Source organism: Ovis aries, chromosome 10 (assembly GCF_016772045.2).
Source record: "Ovis aries strain OAR_USU_Benz2616 breed Rambouillet chromosome 10, ARS-UI_Ramb_v3.0, whole genome shotgun sequence".
NCBI classification, from domain to species: domain Eukaryota; kingdom Metazoa; phylum Chordata; class Mammalia; order Artiodactyla; family Bovidae; genus Ovis; species Ovis aries.
The window spans coordinates 71,918,093-71,930,967 of NC_056063.1; the positions used below are offsets into that span (position 1 = coordinate 71,918,093).

The 12,875-nt window shown below is 42.8% G+C and overlaps 1 protein-coding gene across 1 annotated transcript in view; it reads left to right on the forward strand.

Annotated features, from left to right (window-relative positions):
- Positions 1–12,875, forward strand: part of LOC105614203 (ATP-binding cassette sub-family C member 4-like) — a 264,375-nt gene that overhangs the window by 217,996 nt on the left and 33,504 nt on the right. Inside the window, exon 27 of the transcript XR_009595281.1 lies at positions 6,830–7,217. The gene's annotated coding sequence lies outside the window, so the exon portion shown is untranslated. The remainder of the gene's footprint in view (positions 1–6,829; positions 7,218–12,875) is intronic.

Here is a 12,875-nt window from a genome sequence, read left to right on the forward strand (position 1 = left end):
GCAGATCTATTATCTCCTATAAGACAAGTAGACAACAGTTTTAACCTGCAGGTAAAATTTTCCATTCAAACATAGTAAAGCCTTAGTACCTTGTGCTTAGCACACCGTAGATGCTCAATAAATATCACAAACAGCACAATACCAACTGAGCCTTAAGATGAATAAAGAAAAAAGTGGCAGAAGAAAAGGAAGAAATCTGCTTCCACAGAACAAGCCTGCTAGCGGCCTGCCCCTGTCCCCCATACTCTCAATGTCCCAGCCCAATAGAAAGTCAATGCGGTTCACATATGGGAGACAGGCTTTCATCACCTTCTTCATGAATCCTTATGAACTGAGACACTGGCACAAACACATCCACTCTTTTCTACCCCAAATTCCACATGTAGATCAAGGGAATGGAAACCAGCTTTGGCTGGAGCACCACAAAGAAACCAGGCTTGGCAGCTCTGCAGGTTCTCAGCTCCCGAGAGCACTGCCTCAATATGTCTCTACCCTCTAGAAGTTGGAATGTTCCTTGGAGTGAAAAATTAAACATGGTGGAGGCCAAGCTAAAAAATCATGTCTTCCGTAGTTCTTGAGCCACCATCCATTGAAGTTGGTGGTTTGGAAGAAATGTTACCAGTCCTCTCTTCCCCAAGGCCTAAACCAATTGACTCAGGGTGCACTGAGGCTTCTATCCTGAGTAAGACTTAGGGAAAGCAACTTTCTTTCCTAAAGAAAAATGCAAAGGAACAGCAACACCCACCCACCCACCCTGCCAAACAGCCACTCCACCTCACAACGTACTTCTCTCCAGTCACCCCTGGAAGGTCCCCTTCTTCCTAGGTCCCCTTCTTCACCATCAAGGAAAATCATTCAACAAATCCAAGTTACCAAAACTAAACACCTTGGGCCACAATATCATTTCCTCCACAGACTTCTTAAAAGACAAAATGTTCAAAGTTTGGAAGTCTTTCAGGAACAGGGGTTTCCTTTCTCAGCCATCCCTCATTGCTAACACAGACAGGGGAAGCTTGGCTGACCTGACAGCTGTGCTCTGATAGCTCTCCTCTGTCTGAAGCTGAGGAACCCACACACAAGAGGAGGGAAGGTGAATCCATAACACCAAACAACAAAAAAACTAAGCATTTCCTGCTCAGCCAACCAGTGCCTGATCAGGATATTTATCAAAAGATGTCTCCATCCCTCACATGGGTTCTCACTAAACCTTAATGTCTTGTCTACACAAATGAACACATGTACACACACACGTCAACAGAGTGCACCAACTGCCTCTGCCTCCAGGAAGTCATGGAGATTTTCATCTACTATAGAGGATAAAGGGAACACTATTTAGTTGAAGAAGTGTGAATGAGATGATCAGAACTGAGTAAAATGTAACTGATACATTTCCACCGTGTCCTGTCATCCATCCCAAGAGGCACAGAGAGCTCTTAGAAGAGTCCTTCACACAGTGGATTGTCAAACACACTGTTGATAGAGTTTCCTGAGATGGAAATGTGGAGGCCACACAGAGAAGCAAGAACATCAAACTGTACACACGGGCAGTCCCAGCCCAGGTGTCCCCAAGGGCAGTCCAGTGCTGGAGCCACAAACCACCAGAAGCCCAGCAGTAATATCTGCCATCCCAAACTTTCCTGCAACTTATGATTCTATTTGGGAAACACTGTTGCCTGTTACTCAGCTCTCCATTTGAGCTTAACATCCCTGTAACTATAGGAGAAATAAGAATAATAGCACTCACCAAAGATAATATGAATAATTCAATAAATCCAGCAAAAAGGAGTGTAAATAAAGGCAGGTCATTACTGCCTAAGCATATCTGGAGTTTTTCGCTGAGAAACAATATTTAATAACCTAGCTGAGGGACTTCCTTGGTGGTCCTTTAGTTATGACTCCACACTCCCAATGTACGGAAACTTGGTTCAATCCCTGGTCAGAGAAGTAGATCCCACATGCAGAAACTAAGACCCAGTACAGCCAAATAAATCAATTAAATACAAAACAAAACCAAAAAACAGTTGGAGAAATAGCCTTATTAAGGTAAAATACCACTTCATGGCTTATATCTTCCACTCATCTGTGAATTCTTTTTATTCTTGATAATGATTATTATTTAATTGGGATAGAAAATGTTTATCTTTCAAAAAGATAACAAAGGATTTCAAACATGAACTATTACTGATGCAGTTTGGGAGGAGAGTCATTTATTATTTTTAAGCACTCTTTTGGGACTTTGATGACTCAGTGGTTAGGAATCCATCTCAAAGCAGGAGTTACAGGAAATGCAGGTTTAATCCCTGAGGTGAGAAGATCCTCTGGAGGAGGAAATGGCAACCCACTACAGAATACCTGCCAGGATAGTCCTACGGACAGAGAAGACTGGTGGGCTACAGTCCCTGGGGTTACAAAGAGTCAGACATGACTGAGTGACACAGCACACATGCATAACTCTGCCTCCAGCAAGGAGCCAGCAACTCAGAGAAGCGACAAAAAGTGCAATGCACAAGGAATTTCCATCCTGGCACAAGTTGCAACTATGGAAAACAGAAAATTGATATTATGCTCCATATGAAAAATAGCAGCAAGTAAAAAAACAATTTTCCAGTAATTTCTCTCAAAAAGTAAATCCATCACCTCCACACATAAGGAAAGGTTAGAGATGGAGAGTCATTTGGCAGGACAGCTGGCAGCAGCATTTGTAATTTGTGAGTGTTTCCATTTCTGAGGCAAACCAGGCAAAAGTTTGTCCAGCTACCAGAAGATTCAGGTCAGTTCAGTTCAGTTGCTCAGTCGAGTCCGACACTTTGTGACCCCATGAATCGCAGCACACCAGGCTACCCTGTCCATCACCAACTCCTGGAGTTCAATCAGACTCACGTCCATCGAGTCAGTGATGCCATCCAGCCATCTCATCCTCTGTCGCCCCCTTCTCCTCCTGCCCCCAATCCTTCCCAGCATCAGAGCCTTTTCCAATGAGTCAACTCTTCACATGAGGTGGCCAAAGTACTGGAGTTTCAGCTTTAGCATCATTCCTTCCAAAGAAATCCAAGGGCTGATCTCCTTCAGAATGGACTGATCGGATCTCCTTGCAGTCCAAGGGATTTTCAAGAGTCTTGTCTAACACCACAGTTCAAAAGCAACAATTCTTCAGCGCTCAGTCTTCTTCATAGTCCAACTCTCACATCCATACATGACTACTGGAAAAATCATAGCCTTGACTAGATGGACCTTAGTCAGCAAAGTATGTCTCTGCTTTTGAATATGCTATCTAAGTTGGTCATAACTTTTCTTCCAAGGAGTAAGCGTCTTTTAATTTCATGGCTGCAGTCACCATCTGCAATGATTTTGGAGCTTAAAAAAATAAGGTCTGATACTGTTTCCACTGTTTCCCCATCTATTTCCCATGGAGTAATGGAACCAGATGCCATGATCTTCATTTTCTGAACGTTGAGCTTTAAGCCAACTTTTTCACTCTCCTCTTTTACTTTCATCAAGAAGGTCTTTAGTTCCTCTTCACTTTCTGCCAAAAGGGTGGTATCATCTGCATATCTGAGGTTATTGATATTTCTCCCAGAAATCTTAATTCCAGCTTGTGCTTCTTCCAGCCCAGCATTTCTCATGATGTACTCTGCATATAAGTTAAAGAAGCAGGGTGACAATATACAGCCTTGACGTACTGGTTCCTATTTGGAACCAGTCTGTTTTTCCATGTCCAGTTCTAACTGTTGCTTCCTGACCTGCATACAGGTTTCTCAAGAGGCAGGTCAGGTGGCTGGTATTCCCATCTCTTGAAGAATTTTCAGCAGTTTATTGTGATCCTCATATTCAAAGGCTTTGGCATACTCAATAAAGCAGAAATAGAGATTTCTCTGGAATTCTCTTGCTTTTTCCATGATCCAGCGGATGTTGGCAATTTGATCTCTGGTTCCTCTGACTTTTCTAAAACCAGCTTGAACATCAGGAAGTTCACAGTTCACGTATTGCTGAAGCCTGGCTTGGAGAATTTTGAGCATTACTTTACTAGCATGTGAGATGACTGCAATTGTGCAGTATTTTGAGCATTCTTTGGCGTTGCCTTTCTTTGGGATTGGAATGAAAACTGACCTTTTCTAGTCCTGTGGCCACTGCTGAGTTTTCCAAATTTGTTGGCATATTGAGTGCATCACTTTCACAGCATCATCTTTCAGGATTTGAAATAGCTCAACTGGAATGCCATCACCTCCAATAGCTTTGTTCGTAGCGATGCTTTCTAAGACCCACTTGGCTTCACATTCCAGGATGTCTGGCTCTAGATTAGTGATCACATCTTCATGACTATCTGGGTCGTGAAGATCTTTTTGTAGAGTTCTTCCGTGTATTCTTGCCACCTCTTCTTAATATCTTCTGTTAGGTCCATACAATTTCTCTCCTTTATCGAGCCCATCTTTGCATGAAATGTTCCCTTGGTATCTCTAATTTTCTTGAAGAGATCTCTAGTCTTTCCCATTCTGTTCTTTTCCTCTATTTCTTTCCATTGATCACTGAAGAAGGCTTTCTTATCTTTACTTGCTATTCTTTGGAACTCTGCATTCAGATGCTTATATCTTTCCTTTTCTCCTTAGCTTTTTGCTTCTCTTCTTTTCACAACTATTTGTAAGGCCTCCCTGTCTGGGATCCATTTTGCTTTTTTGCATTTCCTTTCCATGGGGATGGTCTTGATCCCTGTCTCCTCTACCATGTCACGAACCTCAGTCCATAGTTCATCAGGGACTCTAGCCATCAGATCTAGGCCCTTAAATCTATTTCTCACTTCCACTGTATAATCGTAAGGGATTTGATTTAGGTCATACCTGAATGGTCTAGCGGTTTTCCCTGCTTTCTTCAATTTAAATCTGAATTTGGCAATAAGGAGTTCATGATCTGAGCCACAGTCAACGCCTGGTCTTGTTTTTGTTAACTGCATAGAGCTTCTCCATCTTTGGCTGCAGAGAATATAATCAATCTGATTTCGGTGTTGACCATCTGGTGATGTCCATGTGTAGAGTCTTCTCTTGTGTTGTTGGAAGAGGGTGTTTGCTATGGCCAGTGCACTTTCTTGGCAAAACTATATTAGTCTTTGTCCTGCTTCATTCTGCATTCCAAGGCCAAATTTGCCTGTTATTCCAGACGTTTCTTGACTTCCTACTTTTGCATTCCAGTCCCCTATAATGAAAAGGACATCTTATTTGGGTGTTAGTTCTAAAAGGTCTTGTAGCTCTTCATAGAACCGTTCAACTTCAGCTTCTTCAGCGTTACTGGTTGGGGCATAGACTTGGATTACCGTGATATTGAATGATCTGCCTTGGAAACGAACAGAGATCATTCTGTCGTTTTTGACATTGCATCCAAGTACTGCATTTCGGACTCTTCTGTTGACCATGATGGCTAGTCCATTTCTTCTGAGGGATTCCTGCCCACAGTAGTAGATATAATGGTCATCCGAGTTAAATTCACCCGTTCTAGATGATTTTAGTTTGCTGATTCCTAGAATGTCAACAATCACTCTTGCCATCTCTTGTTTGACCACTTCCAATTTGCCTTGATTTATGGACCTGACATTCTAGGTTCCTATGACTAAGTGCACGTGGCAGCAGGGGCCAGAGCACTAAGTGCGGCTGAGAGCTACCCCACATCCGAGGTCGGGGCAGCGGCCTAGAGTGCTAGGCTGCGACGGCCCAGGAACAGCTGAGAGGAGCTACCCTGCGTCTGAGATCAGGGGCAACGGCCGGGAGGTGATACCCTGCATCCAAGGCCAGGGACGGCAACCGGGAAGAGAAACCCCACACCCAAGGCCAGGGGCAGCGGCCAGGAGGAGCAACCCCCCGTGCAAGGAGTGGTGGCTGTGTGGGTGCAGGAGGGCCTAGAGGAGCCATCACACATTGAAGGTCAGGAAGGGCAGTGGGAGGAGATACCCTCATGCAAGGTAAGGAGCAGCGGCTGTGCTTTGCTGGAGCAGCCGTGAAGAGATACTCCACGCCCAAGGTAAGAGAAACCCAAGTAAGATGGTAGGTGTTGCAAGAGGGCATCAGAGGGCAGACACACTGAAACCATAGGCACAGAAAACTAAACAATCTAATCACACTAGGACCACAACCTTGTCTAACTCAATGAAGCTAAGCCATGCCCATGGGGCAATCCAAGACAGGCAGGTCATGGTGGAGAGGTCTGACAGAATGTGGTCCACTGGAGAAGGGAATGGCAAATCACTTCAGTATTCTTGCCTTGAGAACCCCATGAACAGTATGAAAAGGCATAATGATAGGATACTGAAAGAGGAACTTCCCAGGTCAGGAGGTACCCTATATGCTACTGGAGATCAGTGGAGAAATAACTCCAGAAAGAATGAAGGGATGCAGCCAAAGCAAAAACAATACCCAGCTGTGGATGTGACTGGTGATAGAAACAAGGTCCAATGCTGTAAAGAGCAATATTGCATAGGAAATTGGAATGTCAGGTCTATGAATCAAGGCAAATTGGAAGTGGTCAAACAAGAGATGGCAAGAGTGAACATTGACATTCTAGGAATCAGTGAACTAAAATGGACTGGAATGGGTGAATTTAACTCAGATGACCATTATATCTACTACTGTGGGCAGGAATCCCTCAGAAGAAATGGACTAGCCATCATGGTCAACAGAAGAGTCCGAAATGCAGTACTTGGATGCAAATGTCAAAAACGACAGAATGATCGCTGTTCGTTTCCAAGGCAGATCATTCAATATCACGGTAATCCAAGTCTATGCCCCAACCAGTAACGCTGAAGAAGCTGAAGTTGAACGGTTCTATGAAGAGCTACAAGACCTTTTAGAACTAACACCCAAATAAGATGTCCTTTTCATTATAGGGGACTGGAATGCAAAAGTAGGAAGTCAAGAAATACTTGGAGTAACAGGCAAATTTGGCCTTGGAATGCAGAATGAAGCAGGACAAAGACTAATATAGTTTTGCCAAGAAAGTGCACTGGCCATAGCAAACACCCTCTTCCAACAACACAAGAGAAGACTCTACACATGGACATCACCAGATGGTCAACACCGAAATCAGATTGATTATATTCTCTGCAGCCAAAGATGGAGAAGCTCTATACAGTTAACAAAAACAAGACCAGGCGTTGACTGTGGCTCAGATCATGAACTTCTTATTACCAAATTCAGATTTAAATTGAAGAAAGCAGGGAAAACCGCTAGACCATTCAGGTATGACCTAAATCAAATCCCTTACGATTATACAGTGGAAGTGAGAAATAGATTTAAGGGCCTAGATCTGATGGATAGAGTCCCTGATGAACTACGGAATGAGGTTCGTGACATTGTACAGGAGATATGGATCAAGACCATCCCCATGGAAAGGAAATGCAAAAGAGCAAAATGGCTGTCTGGGGAGGCCTTACAAATAGCTGTGAAAAGAAGACAAGCGAAAAGCTAATGTGAAAAGGAAAGATATAAGCATCTGAGAATAGCAAGTAAAGATAAGAAAGCCTTCTTCACCCATCAATGGAAAGAAATAGAGGAAAACAACAGAATGGAAAAGACTAGGATCTTTCAAGAAAATTGGAGATACCAAGGGAACATTTCATGCAAAGATGGGCTCAATAAAGGAGAGAAATGGTATGGACCTAACAGAAGGAGAAGATATTAAGAAGAGATGGCAAGAATACACAGAGGAAGTGTACAAAAAAGATCTTCACGACCCGGATAATCACAATGGTGTAATCACTCATCTAGAGCCAGACATCCTGGAATGTGAAATCAAGTGGGCTTTAGAAAGCATCACTACGAACAAAGCTAGTGGAGGTGATGGAATTCCAGTAGAGCTATTTCAAATCCTGAAAGATGATGCTGTGAAAGTGCTTTACTTAATATGCTAGCAAATTTGAGGAAACTCAGCAGTGGCCACAGGACTGGAAAAGGTCAGTTTTCATTCCAATTCCAAAGAAAGGCAATACCAAAGAAGGCTCAAACTACCGCACAATTGCACTCATCTCACATGCTAGTAAAGTAATGCTCAAAATTCTCCAAGTCAGGCTTCAGCAATACGTGCACTGTGAACTTCCTGACGTTCAAGCTGGGTTTAGACAAGGCAGAGGAACCAGAGATCAAATTGCCAACATCCACTAGACCATAAAAAAGCAAGAGAGTTCCAGAAAAATATTTATTTCTGCTTGATTGACTATGCCAAAGCCTTTGACTATGTGGATCACAATATACTGTGGAAAATTCTGAAAAAGATAGGAAAACCAGACCACCTGACCTGCCTCTTAAGAAATCTGTATGCAGCTCAAGAAGCAACAGTTAGAACTGGACGTGGAACAACAGACTGGTTCCAAATAGGAAAAGGAGTGCATCAAGGCTGTATATTGTCACCGTGCTTATTTAACTTCTATGCAGAGTACATCATGAGAAACGCTGGACTGGAAGAAACACAAGCTGGAATCAAGATTGCCGGGAGAAATATCAATAACCTCAGATATGCAGATGACACCACCCTTATGGCAGAAAGTGAAGAGGAACTAAAAAGCCTCTTGATGAAAGTAAAAGAGGAGAGTGAAAAAGTTGGCTTAAAGCTCAACATTCAGAAAACGAAGATCATGGCATCCGGTCCCATCACTTCATGGGAAATAGGTGGGGAAACAGTGGAAACAGTGTCAGACTTTATTTTTTCGGGCTCCAAAATCACTGCAGATGGTGACTGCAGCCATGAAATTAAAAGACGCTTTCTTCTTAGAAGAAAAGTTATGACCAACCTAGATAGCATATTCAAAAGAAGAGACATTACTTTGCCAACTAAGGTCCATCTAGTCAAGGCTATGGTTATTCCAGTAGTCATGAATGGATGTGAGAGTTTGAGTGTGAAGAAGGCTGAGTGCCGAAGAATTGATGCTTTTAAAATGTGATGTTGGAGAAGACTCTTGAGAGTCCCTTGGATTGCAAGGAGATCCAACCAGTCCATTCTGAAGGAGATCAGCCCTGGGATTTCTTTGGAAGGAATGATGCGAAAGCTGAAACTCCAATACTTTGGCTACCTCATGCGAAGAGTTGACTCATGGGGAAAGACTCTGATGCTGGGAAGGATTGGGGGCAGGAGGCGAAGAGGATGACAGGGGATGAGATGGCAGGATGGCATCACTGACTTGGTGGATGTGAGTCTGAGTGAACTCTGGGAGTTGGTGATAGACAGGGAGGTCTGGCGTGCTGCGATTCACGGGGTCGCAAAGAGTTGGACATGACTGAGCAACTGAACTGAACTGAACTAATGCAATATTGCTCTTACAGCATCGGACCTTGCTTCTATCACCCGTCACATCCACAGCTCGGTATTGCTTTTGCTTTGGCTCCATCCCTTCATTCTTTCTAGAGTTATTTCTCCAGGGCACCTCCTGACCTGGGTAGCTCCTCTTTCAGTATCCTATCATTTTGCCTTTTCATACTGTTCATGGGGTTCTCAAGGCAAGAATACTGAAGTGGTTTGCCATTCCCTTCTCCAGTGGACCACATTCTGTCAGACCTCTCCACCATGACCTGCCGTCTTGGGTTGCCCCGTGAGTATGGCTTAGCTTCATTTAGACAAGGCTGTGGTCCTTGTGTGTTTAGATTGACTAGTTTTCTGTGCCTATGGTTTCAGTGTGTCTGCCCTCTGATGCCCTCTTGCAACACCTACCATCTTACTTGGGTTTCTCTTACCTTGGGCGTGGAGTATCTCTTCACGGCTGCTCCAGCAAAGCACAGCTGCTGCTCCTTACCTTGGATGAGGGGTATCTCCACACCACCGCCCTTCCTGACCTTCAACGTGGGATAGCTCCTCTAAGCCCTCCTGCGCTGGTGCAGCCATAGCTCCTTGGACATTGAGTTGCTCCTCCCAGCCGCCGCCTCTGACCTTGGACGTGGGGTGGCTCCTCCTGGCCATCGCCTCTGACCTCAGAAGTGGGGTGACTCGTCTCGGCCGCGCTTAGTGCGCTGGTCGCAGCAGCCAGCCATCTGCGCTTTGCGCCGCTCGCAGCAGCCGCCTGAGCTTAGTGCGCGGGTCGCGGTAACCGCCTGCTCAATGTTCTAGTCCAAGTATTAAGACCAAATGAAATAGTGGTGTGAATCCCAAGGATAGACCAAATTTCAGAAGACTCTGCTTGTCTTGGAGAGTTTCTCAGAGAGGCAAGGAGTGGCTGTGGCTCGCCCTGGGGACACAGACACTTGTGGCAGCCATTCCCGGGAGCTGCCCCACCACGTGTACACTGGTGTGGGCAGACACCACCAAGGAATTCTCTCATCTGGACATTCCTGATTCTCACTATCAATTAATAAGAAATAAAACAACTGAGAAAGTATTCAGTATCAATCATGGAGCTAACCGAATTGAAACTTTCTTGATAAGCAGGAACAAGGTCAAACACTGTCCCTTAAACCTTTCCTCTCTGACATCAATCTATAACCACATATATATTCTTTCCACAAATCAATTGAGAATATAGTTCTTATTGTCTCACAAGAATTCTCCACAGTTCTGAAATCATAAAGGATCTTTTAAAAAGCTGAATTTAATACCACAACATCCATTATTTAGGATTATCTGAGAGTCTGAATCTCTGAGGCAGACTTTTTATTTTGGCCACACCCTGTGGCATGCAGAATCTTAGTTCCCAGTCCAAGGAACAAAAACCCTCATATCTGCATTGGGGGCATGGAGTCTTAACCACCAGACTGCCAGGGAAGCTTGTGGTAGCCATTTCTTGACAGAGGCCTTGGTATTCAGCCTCCTGAAAGCACCTGATATTGGGTCCCACCTTTTGCTGCTTAGGATAACTTCTTGCAGGGTTCAGTTAGAAACTAGAACTTCTGCAACAGATAGAATTTCTCCTCCAAGTTAAGGTACTTGAAACATTTCTCACCCAATTTCCCCACATCTCATTCATGGAAACAAATACACGAAAATAGAAGCAAGCTAACAAAGAAAAACACTTGAGTGAAACTATACGCAGAAAAGAGTGAGCTTGTAGGGAAAAACTGAACAGGCAGTTTATCTTTAGAACTGGGGGATTTCTAAGTAGAATTGAGAAAGATCCAGAGATAAGGAGAAAAAGCAGTGAATCTGGGATATCATAACCACCAGCATTCTAGATATCCTAGCCTTCACTCATCTTTTACACAGTGGTCTTCATCCTGACTGCACCTTAGCATCACCTGGGTGGGGATAAGGGCACTCTGATGCCCAAGGTCCAGCCTCCAGAAACTGGTTTAGGTTCAACTGATTAGGATGGAGCCTGAAGATTCTTCTCCATGGAAGATTTTGGATGCAGAAACTAACCCCATGTAAGCATCTGCTAACCTCCACTCTTGCACTGTTTTGGCATCTGACCCTGGAAAGGCTACAGACCTGCTATGAAGGAGTTACAATGATCATAAACAGTTTTAACGAGTCCCATAACACATTTCATGCTTCCAGAAAAATCCTTATAAACCCAAATCCAGAGATTACAGTATTGAAATTGAAAATTTTCATTCTGCACAGTAGAAAAACTAAAATTTTGGATAAAACTATATTTTAAAAAAATTAATAAAAAGATGAGTCAAAATTAGCCTGGAAAGTTATCTCTAAAAGGAGAAGGAGAATTAGAATAGAGCTAACAAAGATAAGCCTTCCTGGATGACCCAGAGAGATGTTATGGGGAGGGGAGGTGGGAGGGGGGTTCATATTTGGGAATGCATGTAAGAATTAAAGATATTAAAATTTAAAAAATAAAAAACTAATTAAAAAAAAGTAGCCTTGTCTTGATTTTGGAATCATGAAAACATTATACAGAACTATAATTATGAAAGAACTAATTTTTTAAAAAGGAATTCCTAAAATTTCAGAGTAAATTTAAATAAAAGTACCTAAGTATCTACCCAACCTGTTGGTTCAAAGAGCCATACAAAAAAGAACTATCAAAAGTGGTTTTAAACAAAACAATTTGAAAACACATTCTCTGCTTGATACACCCACGTGAAGACAGTATGAACTGCCAAAAGATAAATCTTATTATGTTTTCAGAAGTCACATTATAAGGTAAAACAAATGAATAATTCTGTTAATATCACTGAGAATTGGGCTTAGACGTGGGACAAAGAGAATAGATAATGGGAGAAAAGAGATACAGATGTAAGCACAATAAGATGAAGTAAAAAACTAGTGTCCTGTATCTGATTTGGATTGGGAACACCCATATGAACATATTTGTTTACCTTAGAAATGTATTCTAACTTGGTCTAATGAAAAAAAGCCAAGAAACAATAACCAAGAGCAAGAAGCCCCTCTAGCACCCAGACTATAGTCTTTAAATACCATTTCACACTAAGAGAAGACAGGGCTGCTTAGAGAAATGGATGATTCCGGGGCTGAGGAAATGCTGTACAAAATGAACTAGAAACATCCTGTCACACCAGAAACCAAAAAAACAAAACGAATGAAAAAAGACATTAAAAAAAAAAAAAAAACTAGCCAAGACTTCTAGAGTATGTGCAAAAGACTTAGGACCCAACCTGAATAGACTCCCACTGCCCAAAGATGGCCAAAGGTTGACACAGCATAACAAATGAAATGGACTGAAGCAGATCAGAAATGCTTAAATCCATGAGCTCAAACTGACATTCACAAAACCAAACCAAACAAACAACCATGAAAACTCACTATCCCCTCTCCTCACTAGAGGAGAACCAATTCCCCATTTTGAAAACAGGTTTTAAAAATGGAAAAACTTATTTCCCCCTACTCTCCCTATAAACAGTATAGTTCAGCATTAACCAAAGAGCTTAGAACATCCCCACTTTGCAACCCTTAATAAGTTAATGGACCTTGAGCAAGGATTATGAATAGCTACAACATCA